The sequence below is a fragment of the Macaca thibetana genome, chromosome 12 (assembly GCF_024542745.1).
Source record: "Macaca thibetana thibetana isolate TM-01 chromosome 12, ASM2454274v1, whole genome shotgun sequence".
Taxonomy (NCBI): Eukaryota; Metazoa; Chordata; class Mammalia; order Primates; family Cercopithecidae; genus Macaca; species Macaca thibetana.
Window position 1 is genome coordinate 7,633,844 of NC_065589.1, and position 13,463 is coordinate 7,647,306.

At 53.5% G+C, this 13,463-nt stretch overlaps 1 protein-coding gene across 3 annotated transcripts in view; it reads right to left on the reverse strand.

Moving 5' to 3' along the window:
- The window catches only part of SH3BP4 (SH3 domain binding protein 4), a 101,518-nt gene that overhangs the window by 43,733 nt on the left and 44,322 nt on the right, over positions 1-13,463 (reverse strand). For all 3 annotated transcript variants that reach the window (XM_050752931.1, XM_050752930.1, XM_050752932.1), the window contains exon 2: positions 12,997-13,070. The gene's annotated coding sequence lies outside the window, so the exon portion shown is untranslated. The remainder of the gene's footprint in view (positions 1-12,996; positions 13,071-13,463) is intronic.

Consider the following 13,463-nt stretch of genomic DNA (forward strand, 5'->3'; position numbering starts at 1 on the left):
TTCTTTCTTTCAGCTTATATACATCCTGCAGTGGCCCCTCAAGCTGTGCCACACCTCTCCGGGCACCAGCTCCCACCTAACAGCTCACGACACTGTTCCCACCCAGGCTGGAGAGGAAGGCCACACAGAGGGCCACGTCCCAGAGCAGCTTTCCTGACAGCTCCGAAACCTCCGAGCCACCCAGCTGCGGCTCTTCCTTTCCCATGGGGGTGCAGCTCACAGGGCACCGGCCACCCCCCATGCTGGTCCTTCTTGGCCTCCTTCAAAGAGTCCCCTCCCCTGACTGTCTTTGATGTCCAACCTCTCCGGTGTCCATCCCTGCTCTGCTGGTCTCCTCGCTGGCACATTCTCCTCAGGTGCCTGAGTCCACCCTGGGAATGGCTAGGAGCATCTCTCCTGATGCCCAAACCTTGTCTCTACTCTGCCTCCTCAGCATCACCCACAGTTGCCCCCACGGGCTCAGGATGGCCACAGCCTCTCGAGCACTGCACGCCTGGCCTCTTCTTCCCCAGATAGCAAGTGGCAGCGCCCAGAAATCCCTCATCCTAAACTCCTCCTTCCTCCAAAACCAGTCAATCAGTTCTCTAGGTGAAACAGCAAACTTTGTCTGGAAAATGATTTCTCCATATCACCACTGCTGACATTTGGGGCCGGATCCGCCTTTGCTGTGGGCTGTCCTGGGCACTGTACGATGTGCAGCAGCGTCCTCAGGCTCTACCCACCCCATGCCGGTTGGAACCTCCTCCCTCCTCCCTGAGTGATGACAACCACAAGTCTCCAGACATTGCCAAATGTCCCTGGGGGGCTGGGAGAGGCAAGGTCGCCCCAGGTGAGAAGCCCTGTGGTAAAGGATCAGTCAGTATCTGGGGCTTTTCAGGCCATTTGGTCTCCACTGCAACCTGGAGGAAGCAGGGAGGAGTTGCTCTGGACCCCACCTGCTGTCTCTCCATCTCTGACCAGCTCCCCTCTGCGCCCCCCACCCCTGCCTTTCTGTAGGGACTCACATGTCTCACCTGGACTCTCCCCCTCAACTGCCTCCACTCCCTCCCTTCTACCTGATTTCTCAGATGTGGGTTCACCTGACCCTAGGAAATGGAATTCATTTCCATCCTGACCGAGAAGACGACACCCTTTACCCACGGCCAGGCCCTGTGCTAAATGTTCCGTCAGCTCATTGAAGTCTCTGAAGCAGGTCCGATGAGTAGAGGAAATGGAATGGATTTAGAGAATGAACTTGTCTAAGGACACACAGATGCAGCGTGGCACCCCCAATCTTCATCACTAAACACCAGGCACCATCAGCCATGTTGCTGCTGTCACTGAGGTCCTGCCCTGGTCCCCCTCTCTTTATCTCCCCTAACCCAGCCCCTCTTTGAACCCCCAGGCAAGACCCAGGTGGAGGGTCAGAGCTGGAGGGTCTTGGCAGCCGTGCAGCAGCACAGACGGATGCTTCCATTTGGGAACAGGCCTCACGCCCTTGGCCTTGCCAGTCTCATCTGAGAGCCCGCAGGGTGCTGGCCCAGCAGAAATCTAGGCTGGGCGGCCCCTGGCAAAGCAGAGCGAGGCGGGGGCCCTGAGTCCACGGGCTCCTGAGGACACAGGCCCCTGAGAGCACAGGCCCTCTGCTTCTGAGAGTCCTGTGGTCCAGCCCAGCACCATCGGGACCTTCATCCGCTGGCTTCCTTCCGGGAATGCTTTTGTATCACAGCTAAAAATCCACTAGGAATAAAAGGCACTATGCTTCATTTCCTAAAACAAAATGCTACCCCACAGATTTCTGATGGATCCACTCTTGACCAAACCCACAATGCGTATGATACCCCCCAGGCAGCAAGTAGCCGCTCTGAGATTTTCTGAACACACCCATGCCCATCCCAAAGGAAAAGGGCAGGTCAGAAAAAAGCCTCGCGGAACAAAGCCCGTGAAGACAAAGGAGACCGAGGCTGACTCCCATCTCCCACCTGCTGTCCTTTTTCCATCCCGCTCGCTAGGTCAGAAAAGCTGTGGCCAGCGTGTGCTCTGGGTACAAAGCAGGCCCCGTTCTCAGGTCACTCCGCTCCAGCCAGCCCAGCACCGTGCCAGGACAGGCGGCTCCTGCCCAGGATGAGTGGCTGGGGCCAGACAGCGGCAGGGGCTGGGCGGGCTTCCTACTCACCCAGGGATCAAAACCTGCCCCTGGCGACTCCCACAGCCAGGAACACAGGCAGGCACGCAACAGCGGATTCCAACTGCAGGAGCTAAGAGGGCTTGGCTGTGTGCAGCCCCCACAAAGCCAGCCTGCTTGGGACCCTGGGACGGCCAGCGCTGGCTTGTTTATAATGGGCCACCTTCCCAAAGCCAGCATGCTCCGGCTCTCCTCCCGTTCTGCCACCACTGCATTTTGTAAGATGTGTGTGAAACCTGCAAAGCCTGGATCCCTGGGAGGGTTCAGCAAACAAGCGCTTCCTTTGAAGCTCTGAAAGGCAGAAGCACAAGAGAGGTCAGCCTATAGCCTGGGCACAAGGAAGCCGAGATCAACAACTAAGTGGGGTGGTGGAGGCGGGGGTTCAGCAACTCTGAGGGGTTCATGGTGTCAGGGGAAGATTTGCTGAAATGCAGATTCTGAGCCTGCCTTGGAGATCTTCACTCAGTCGGGCTGAGACACCACTCAAAGGTCCCAACAGGAAAGGGGCAATTTACAACAGAGCAGGGACCCCAGGGGGAAGTGATGCTAGAGAAGCCTCTACTGGAACCTGGGGGAGACAGGGACCCCCAGCCAGGGGAGCCGGAGTCAGCCCCAGGCGAGGGGCTCCCCTGACACTTCCCTCTCCACCGCAAGCCAGAAGGCAGAGGAGCCCCTGGGGTGCAGCCAATTCAGACCACTCCCTAGGCCAACAGCACAGCAGGGCTGGGAGGGACAGACAGACAGACAGACATGGCCAGCACAGGGGAGGCCCAGGAAGCTGCTTTTTCACCACAAGCCTCCTGTGTGACACCTGGGCTGACACCTGGGCAGACACCTGGTCTAGGTCTGTTGTTGACTACCCTGCTCTCCACAAGCAGCGCTTCCTCGCATTCCTGTGTTAACACCCAGGGCGATCTGCAGGCGGAGAGCACCTAGCACAGGCCTTTATATGACAGCGACCCTTGCAGGTCCATGCCAACAGCGAGTTCAACAACAGACCATGCCCTAGCTCCTGGGAGATCCATAAAATCCTGGGGATAGGCATGGGATGGGGGAGAAGGAATCAAAAGCCTGGGACCTCTCCAAGAACTTGGGAATGAGAGAAGACAGCTCTTAGAATAGAATTAGATCATACATGAATCTTAGTAGCACCAGTCAAAAGAGCCAGAAGGTGGCAATGACCCAAATGTCCATCAACGAATGAAAGTGTAAACAAAAAGTGATATAGCCATACAATGGAATATTATGCAGCCATAAAAAGGAATGGGATTCTGACACATGCTGCCACGTGGATGAACCCTGGAAACACTCTGCAGTGAAAGAAGACAGTCACCAAAGGCCACATACTGTATGGTTCCATTTATAAGTCATGTCCAGAATACACAAATCCATAGGAATCCATAGATACCAACACAGAGCAGTGGCTGTCAGGGGCTGGAAGGAGGGGCAGCGACTGCTAATGGGGGCCCTTTAGGGTTGAAAAAACGTTCTGGAAATTGATAGAGGTGGTGGTTGCACAACTTTGTGAATATTCTATACGGCACAGAATTGTGATATTTCAAAATGGTAAATTATATGTTATGTGAACTTCATTTCTATAATTTTTTAAAAAAATAATGAAACCCGATAAAGAAGCAAAGTCACTCTAAAGAGGCCCAGTGCCACCGAGGCCACTACAGGCAATGACACCTTAAGAAGCTGCCCACGAGGAACCCATCTGGGGCTAAAATATTATACACATGCACAGAGAACAGTCTGGAAAGATACATTGATTAAAAATAACTGGGACACGGACAGCATTTTTTTAATTATGAGCAATAAACTACTAAAGCAGAGAAAAAGAAAACCTATGTTTAGTTAGGAGTTAGGAGGGTCCCTAGTCAGTCAGGCCCAGGGACAACGCCACCAACAGGAGAAGCCGTGGCAAACTTCACCGAGTGACAGCCAGGAGCTGGGAGCGGTTGGGGTGCTAACAGGGAGCCCCAAAGCCTGCAGTCCCACTGGAGCAGTGCACCCCACAGAGGGCAGTTACCCAGGGCCATCTTGGGTGGGTTTTAGGACTCTAAAAACCCAACTCAAACCAGCTAAGAAAAAATAGGAACAGACTGTGGCCCCTAAAATCACACCGAGGTGAGGACAGGGCTGGGGCCATCCCTGGAGCCAACTGGATGCAGACACTCCAAGTCCCCCAGCCTCTAGCCTCTGTCACCATCGCTGTAGGTTCAGCTTCTGTATGCCAGAGCCACATCTCCCTGCATAGGAGTGTGACTGGGAAGGCGTCACACGCCCATAACTGTGACTTCTCACTCCCACTTTACAGATGAGCAAACTAAGGCCCAACAGAGGTCAGCGAGCAGAGCCATGCAACTGTTCCTCACCAAGATTCGACCCCCTCTACCCCCAAGACCAGACAGTTTAGTTCCAGAGTCCAGGCTACACACAGGTGCCGGCAAAATGGGAAGAAAACAGGGTCTGCTTCTCAGCAGATGAAACAAACTGTAAACAGACTGTAAACAGCCCTCATTCTGCTCTCATGTCCCTGACCTGTACAGTGAGGACGCATTATCTGCACCTCCAAAGTAGCCCCTTTCTTCCTGTCAAATGAATACATTGGTACCCTAGATTCCATGGCCTGGGTTTGTAGGATCGAAGTCCACCCCAGAATCTGCTGTTTGAACGCCAGGCCCTGGCCAGAGAAGAGCTCTCCTCGGTCACGCTGGTTCCAGCCCTTGGGTTCTACCTCCCGGGTCCCCACTATGGAGGACTGAAAGGACAGGGCCACACTGGCCCTGCTGCCAGCCACACCCCATCCACCAAAGTCCTGGGTTTATTCGATCAGAAGCCTATTCACGTGTGTTAGCTTGAAGATTTTCTAAAGAAACGTAGCATCCGAGTTGGGCAAACTATTTCATAGCAACTTAGATGCAGACCTGCCTCCTGGCACACATCTATGCCTGGGCAGATGGCAGCCAGGTTCAGGTTACTTCAAGTTCTTTTGAAATCAAGAGATCAAAGGCAGAACGGAATCAGCATTCCCGTTAGAGGTTCATCCGGGCCGTCCTTGGAATCTGCTACTGTCAGCCAACTCCTCCCTCTGCTGACAATTCTGGAATCTTGTGTGGCCTTCTGTGATCTGAACCCAGCCCATTTGCTCTGGGTACACTATGTCATGGCACTGGGATCAGAAGTTTCTGTTTAGGCCCATCCCTGTCAAATGCCTGACCCTTTTTGTTTTCCTTGTTTTGTTTTTGAGACAGGGTCTCATTCTGTCATGCAGGCTGCAATGCAGTGGTGTGATCACAGCTCACTGCAGCCTTGACCTCCTGGGCTCAATCAATCCTCCCACCTCAGCCTCCTGAGTAGTTGGGGATACAAGTGTCACCAGCACGACTGGCTAACTTTTTGTATTTTTTATAGATACCAGGTTTTGCTATGTTGCCCAGGCTGGTCTTGAACTCCTGGACTCAAGTGATCCGCCTGCCTCAGCCTCCCTTGGATTACAGGTGTGAGCCACTGCATCCGACTTGACCTTGGTTTGATGACTGTTTAGCTTCTCTGAGGCACAAGTTTCCTCATCTGCAAAACGAGGCTGCTAATGAATACTTGGCTCAACCCACCTGTCCTTGAGAAGATTATGCAGCATAACAAACCCAAGAGAGCTTGGCAATCTATAAACCACTGTGCACAATGTAAACATAAAATAAACCTGCAGGAGAGTTCTTCAAACCCTGTATAGTAACAGTTCTCTCCCGCAGCTTCCTTTTCGCCAAATCTGACGATGGCCCCAGAATTGCATCACTTAAAAACTTACCCTCTGGCCCCCGTGTGGTGGCGCACACCTGTAATCCCAGCACTCTGGGGACGCCGAGGCGGGTGGGTCACCTGAGGTCAGGAGTTTGAGATCAGTCTGGCCAACATGGTGAAACCCTGTCTCTGCTAAAAATACAAAAATTAGCCAGGTGTGGTGGCACACACCTGTAATCCCAGCTACTCTGGAGTCTGAGGCAGGAGAATCACTTGGACCCGGGAGGCGGAGGTTGCAGAGAGGTGAGATTGCGCCACTGCACTCCAGCCTGGGCAACAGAGTAAGACTCCATCTCAAAAACAAAAAACAAAAAGCAAAAACAACAACAAAAAAACACCTAACCCTCCTTTGAGAGCCAATTCATAATTCCTCTTCAAATGCGGCACTGAAATGTCCAGGCTTGAATACCAGGAAGCCCGAACGATTCGTGAGGACTCACGTCTCCAGTCACCTCTCCACGGGCTCCCTGGATGCTGCCTCTTGCCCTGGACTGTGGGTTTCTATTAACCTATCTAGGGGAGCACCTCTGGCTCTCAGGTATCGTTCAGAAGAAGACCAAATTCAATGAAAAACCTAAAGATAATGTTCAGAAGCCAGGTCTTCCCTGTTCTGCAAGTGGGCAAAGAATATATGTACTTAATGAAAAGCACAAGAAATAAAAGCTACATAAAGGGAAGGAGAGTTTTACACTCTGGTTTCTGTCAAGTGTCATCTCTGTTTCAGCTGTGCACTCCAGCCACGACATTCAGGCCCCATTCAGGCCCCTTAGGTCCCACCTTGGCTTATCTTATCTCCAAGTGCGATAGGCTTGTCTGAGGCCTGCCTCCAGCTCAGAGGTTGTTAACGTTTTTTTGAGGGTGCAAATCCTCTAAGGAATCGGACAAAGTCTCTGGACCCTCTCTTTAGAAAACCACCTCCACCTGTAAAGTTCTGCATGCAGTTTTAGGGGTTTCACAGACCCTCTCAAAGGGCCACACCAAGGGCCCAGGAGCCCAGGATAAACACATCTGTTCTGTTACTGATAACAGTTACCTTCAGAAGACCAAGGCTGGGAAGAGCAGCAGATGCCCCAGGTCAAGCCAGAGCCTCTGTCAACACTGTTTATAATTAATTTCTCAAAAACTGGAGGCAGAGATGAGGTTGTACGCCCCAGCTCAGACACAAAAGTGAGCACCGTGTAAACGGGATTTATGGGCAATGACAAGGTAACAAGAAAAAGAATCAAGTTGTGTTTACTGAGAGCAAAGTCCAGAGCTGCCTGGGGAAAGGAAAGGGGTCAGAATGAGGTGACGCCTGCCCACAAGCAGCTGGGGCAACTGGGAGATACCACCAGTGCAGAAAAAGGCAGAGACCACATGGAGGCTGCTGGCAGTGGGGACAGGCCCCAGTGTGTGGGGCACCAGATGGAGGGTAGGATGCAGGACAAGTCCCTGGCCTTTATGTCTCTGCTTCCTCCTCTGCCAAATGCAAGGCTGGGCTCCGTGATCTTTCAAGTCCCTCTGGCCCTCCAACAGAGTGGAAAGGAGATTCTGGGCACACCACATGTGGGGCTCCAGGACCTGCCTCCATGCAACGGGGACATGAACATCGCAGCTTGACGTCCTCTGTGTCAGTGGCTCAGAGACAAAGGATCAGAGCCCGACCCCAAGATCCAGGCTTCCCCTTCTGGCTAAGCCTCTTGCTGACTTCTTGGAAGGAGGGGCCTCATGTTATTGACTCTGGCCAGTGGATCATGCTAATCCCTCCTCTGACCTTCCTATCCCCTGGAACCAAAGGGCGGGGCCCAGATCAGGAGAGCAACCTGCATGGGAGAATAGCATGAATGAAATGTCAGGGACAGGGGTGGCCCCCCTGGTCACATCAATAACATAAGAGTGAAGCCACACAGCTCAGGCTTGGGGGCCCTCCATAAGCATATGAGAGAAGAGAGGATACAGAACTTGCTTAAAGTGATGGGGTTGTGGGGACTTTCGAAAGGAAGGAAGAAGGGAAGGAGGGAGGGAGCTTGCAGAGAAGCCCAGCTGAGGATGAGTGATACTTCCCTGATTGCCTGGGGGTCCCAGTGGCTGTCGCTGCCTGGCCCAGGCACACCCCCAGCCCGGAAACCCCTATGGCCTCACCCCTCCCCAGATGGATCAGCGGTGGAGACCAGGTACAGGTGAATCAATCCACAGCAGACCCAGAGCTTGAGCTGGCCTAACCAGCTACTTCTGAGACTGAGACGTGGATGCTCAGAAACTCAAAAGCGGCCCAAGGGCAGGTCCTGCAATGGGCTTCTGCACCTTGGCTGGCGGCCACTCCCGGGCCAGGTGTGTGCTGGTGGTGAGCAGCAGAGGCCAGGTGACGGAGCCAGCCCCACAGGTGAGAGGAAAGTATAATTTTTGATGGCCAATTCATTTCTCAAAGTTTGAGAAGACTCACTATGCTCTGTTTCTGGATCATTCCAATAATCCTGCCCCCTTTTCTTCCTGAGCAAGTCTGAGGGTATCTTCAATTCCTTTTTAGTCTTTGAGAACCTTCAGAGACCCAGGTTCCATCTTTGCCAGAGGAAACTGAGGTCCAAGGAAATTCATTTATATAACATGCTATTGTGCCAATAATTGAAATCTGTCTATGCTTAGTCAGAAGCTCTTTGCATAGGTATTTTTCGGACCCAAGAATGAAATACATCCAGGTGCCCTTCTGAAATTGCAGTCAGCCCAGACAACTTTAAGGAATGAACTAACAACAGGGTGGGGGACAACTCCAAGCACAGAGACAAGAAAATCAGGGCTTTTCTGATTTGATGGGAAGGTTCTTCCAAACGGGAGCAGATTTCAGCAAGAGATTCAAAGGCTCTTGAAATAAATCATAGTGGAGTCTTTCTTTGACTGACATCTTTTGTCCCCACAGCCTCAAGTATGTTAAAAATCCCTCCTGTGAACTCACGACATGCTTGCTTTGAGAGAGGTGTAAGGCAGGCTAGTTATGACACCACAGAACAAGCCTCTTAAGAAGGCAGGTGCCGTTCTTAGTCCAGTGTGTCACCGGGAGTGCGGCTCACGTTTCTTTCTCCTCCATGCAGATTCCCCAGCTTCCCTTCAGTGGCTGATGGCCTCACCAATGTGCACTTGGCAATGGTTTATTCACTGAGGCCCTGCGGACATTGTCACCGGAATGCAGAGGCTTGGAGAGACGCTGAGCACAGTCCCGTTCAGCCACTACATGGCCTCAAGTGCCCTTCTCCTCCATTGGATTATCTGCTGATAACCCGGAGGTCAGGCCTTGGCAGGTGCAGAATCAGTGCCTGCAGGTCACCTCAATGGACAGTCCAAGCAGACCTGGTCATGCTATTAAGGACACTGGCCTTAGTTTCTCTGTCCCAAGGATGTATGAAAGCCAGGATCACTGTCCCAGATTGAAGGCCACGGGGACTTAACCCAATGCAAACCTCAAAAGTAAACCAATTAGTGGTTGCCAGAGGCGGGGACAGGGGCAGTGGGAGTGGTGACATAGCGAGTACAGGGTGCTCTTCCAGGGTGATGAGGAAGTTTTGAAACGAGACAGAGGTGGAGGTGACATAGCACCAAGAATGCGCTCGATGCCCACTGCAGTGGTCAGCTGGACGTTACGTGACTTTCACTTCGAAACCAAAACCAACAAACAAAAAGCTCACCAAACGCACACAGGGCTAGGAACTTAGGAGACCCTCAGTCTGAAGTGACCGCTGAAGACTTTCCATATGGTCCAGGCAGGAGGTGCCCAGGCAGAGCCGGCGTGGCCAGTTGCCCTGTGGAGAGTGGGTGATTCTACTACCACCCATTTCTTCACTGCACCTTCAACTGTCGTGTGAATTTACAGTCCTAAGAAAAAAAATCATGTTTACCTGTTCATTTTTACGTCTCCTGTTTGTGGCTCACAATGTATTCCCATTGGCCAGTCTAGAGTGGGGGTGTGGTACCAGCCCACGTGGTTCACGCGCCCCCCCGCCCCAGGCACCCAGCTAAGCTAAGGGAACGGAGTGGTTTAGGGGGCACACAAATGCAGCTGGACTCCAGGCTAAGCTCCGAGACTTCTTTCTTTTTGAGACAGAGTCTCGCTCTGTCGCCCAGGCTGGAGTGCAGTGGTACGATCTCGGCTCACTGCAACCTCCGCCTCCTGGGTTCAGGCGATTCTCCTGCCTCAGCCTCCCAAGCAGCTGGGACTACAGCACCCGCCACCATGCACAGCTAATTTTTTGTATTTTTAGTAGAGACAGGGTTCACCGTGTTAGCCAGGATGGTCTCAATCTCCTTGACCTCGTGATCCGCCCGCTTCAGCCTCCCAAAGTGCTGGGATTACAGGCATGAGCCACCGTACCCAGTCCACTGATACTTCTTAATCACCCTCTGAACTTGAACTTGAATGAAGTAGTCTGGGTTTCTGAGTACTCTGAGATGAGTTTCTCATCTGTGAAACAGGCAGGGTGTTCCCAGGACTTGAACAGACACAACTACAGAGGGTGGGTGTTGAAGCCGGGGGGCTGGAGCTCACCCTTCCCAGCCATCAGTGGGATGGTGGGAACAACCACAGGGGCGGGCCTTGTGGGGCCTCAGTCTCCGCACCAGCTCTGTCCTCTGGCTGACACTCCCCGGAGGAGCAGTCGGTCGTCCTCTGCCGCAGGCCTCCGTTTTCCTCAGTCGTTTTGGTCTCAGAAACTGAGTCAGGGAGCATTTCTGCTGCTTCCTTTGTCCTGAAGGACACCAGGCACCAGGATAAATTACCTTGGATGGTGATGACCACGGGAGCAGGAACAGGTTAACAACTGGAACCCACGAAGGGGGAACTACATGCAAATCACAAAATTTGCCACGGGCAAAACTCAGGGCACGGAAACAGAAACCCTGGGCAGCCCTGTCTCTCACTGACCCCCAGGCAAATCAGACTGTGACTATTCAGAGGCACCAAGAAAACACTGCATGTATGCCTCTGGGAAAACAAGGCAAAACGAAAATCAGCTCCGTGGCCTGTGGATGGTCTCTAACTGCTGTGAGGACCCACGCCCCCAAGCACCCCTAAACTTCACCCAGAGGCGCATGCAACGCTCCGCCCACTGTATCCGGGGCAAGTCTAGGTGCACCTCCCTCACCAGGCTCCCGGAAGCCTGTGTACCCGCCATGGAGACCAGCGGGCACCGCCGTGGGATGGCAACACCCGTCCCACCCTCCCGTTTCTCTTTCCAGACATCTTGCTGCCCCAGTAACTCTGGCACAGGGTCAGAAAAAGCAAACCACATGCGTGCCGCCCAAGGAACTGCTGCAGCCCAAGAGGGACCCCCATTAACCTTCTCCTGCTTTGCTCAGGATGGGGCCTCCTCTGGCAAAGCCCCAAATGCGAAGTCCAGCGAGGCGAGCCCATGTGGGGGCCCCCAGAGAACCATGCTGCACAGTTTATCTAGAGACAAGAACCCCCACGTCTCTCCAGTTTATCTAGACAAGAACCAAGCTGCAGCACTCGCCTTTGATTTTAGAAACCCCCGCTTTCTGACCAATGCCAGGCCAAAAGAATGCCAGGAATGTGGACGCCTTTCAGGAGGGTTCACCGCAGCCCAAAGAGACCACAGCCTCTGGGGCCAGGGGCTGCACTTATAAGGAAAGGCCTGCTGGTGGCCTCCGCCTGGGCTGAAGTGTTTCAAGTCGCTGAGGCCCCAGTGGGCGGAGGACTGACCCTAGGACCAGAAAACCCCTGAATTCCTTACGTCACTGTGAAAAGCCCTGAGCCTCCTCCTGAATGTCTCAAACCTTCTCTCCACCCTAAGGCACAGGCCGATACTGCAAAACAAAGAGACAGGACAGAAAGGGTGGGGGGAGAAGTTTAAACAAAATCCAGTCAGTTACCCTTAGTTTACAGGATTTAAGAAAAACCTGAAACCGTGCAAGTAGCTGCCTGCTTTACTTAGAAGGGTTTTTAAAATTCCAACATGGCCCAAACAGGAATCCCACTGTGAGGGTGGGACCCATCCCACGCGGTGCCCGCTGGTCTCCATGGCGGGGTACACAGGCTTCCGGGAGCCTGGTGAGGGAGGTGCACCTAGACTTGCAGAGGAGGCTGTGCCCTACGAGGTACTTCTCAACTCCCCCTTCGGGGTGCTTGGGGGCTTGAGCATCCAAATGTAGCGTTTACTGAGATCAATCCTTTCTGCTTGCTGGGGAAAGACTCGTATGTTGCTTTTTAAGCAAATGGAGGCTGTGCCCTACGAGGTAGGCGATCCTATCCAACCGACTTTACAAAGCAGGCTGTTCCTTCTACTGCCAACCAGGACGATAAAGGCCAAGAACAGCCAAGAAAACCTCCAGGAACATTTTACCAGAACACCATTTAATCCAGCTCTTCCTCATTTTACCAGAACACCATTTAATCCAGCTCTTCCTCATTTTACCAGAACACCATTTAATCCAGCTCTTCCTCACGAACACCAGCCAAGGCTTCCTTGGAACATTTTCTGCCAGCGTGTTTCAAGGACAAATGCTCCCCCCGACGCCCCAGGGAGGGTGACCCGTAACCACCGGTCGTCCCCATCTCGTTGCAGGTAACCTCCTGCGACGTGAGAACAATCCCTCCTCTGTGCACACACCACAGGAGAGGACAGCCAGCCTGGGCTCTGTCCTGCGGCTGCTGGGGTGGGGATGAGATGCTAGCCCGGCTTCTCAGAAGAGTGAGAACGTTCCACGGGAGGCAACAGAAAGGGGATTCGCTGAAAACAGAAACACGGGGCTGTTCTGAGAACGCGCTGGGGCTGGGCTTCTGGATGCCAGGATCACAAACGACCTTCCCACACCGGGGCCAACACTGTGGGCTTCCAGGACAGGAGGAGAGCACCATGAGGGACAGGCCTGCAGTGCCTGCAAAAGGTCAAGTGTCACCAGAAGCTTCCAGAAGCTGTCTCCCTCCTGCAGCTGCTCTGCACACATTTGGGGCCTGTCTCCCCATGAGTCCGGCACCTTGGTCATGACATGCTAAAGCGGGTCCAGGTACGGCAACCCACTCACACCATGCCTGCACTGCCTACCTGGTACAGCCACAGCCTCCCGCCGTCAGAGAAGTCCCAGGACACGGCCTTCTGTCCAGGAGAGAAGGGAAGCACTGCAAGACAAGAAGGAAACACGAGTGAGCTTCAGTCCCATCCAGTGCAGAACTCAGGCCTGCTTCCCACCAGGGCCCCTTCACGTCCTGGAGGACAGACGGTCTCTGCAGTGCATTTTCACGGCAGGTGAGGACAGTGGTGGACGCTGCCACGTGGCCCCCAGGTCCCCTTCTGAAGCCAACTCTGGGAGTGTGGCCAGCGGAAGGACCTTGACCCAGGGCCACCCAGAGCTGTCTCACTGGAAAGAGCCCTTCTCGAGGTCACATCAGCCCCATTCCTGGGCCAGCCTGCACCCAATGACCAGACCAGTGACCAACGCAGGGTAACAAAGCCTGCCCCTCACCCCACTCCTGAATCGGGGTGACTTGGCAGTCCGGCCCAGGCCAGAGCTC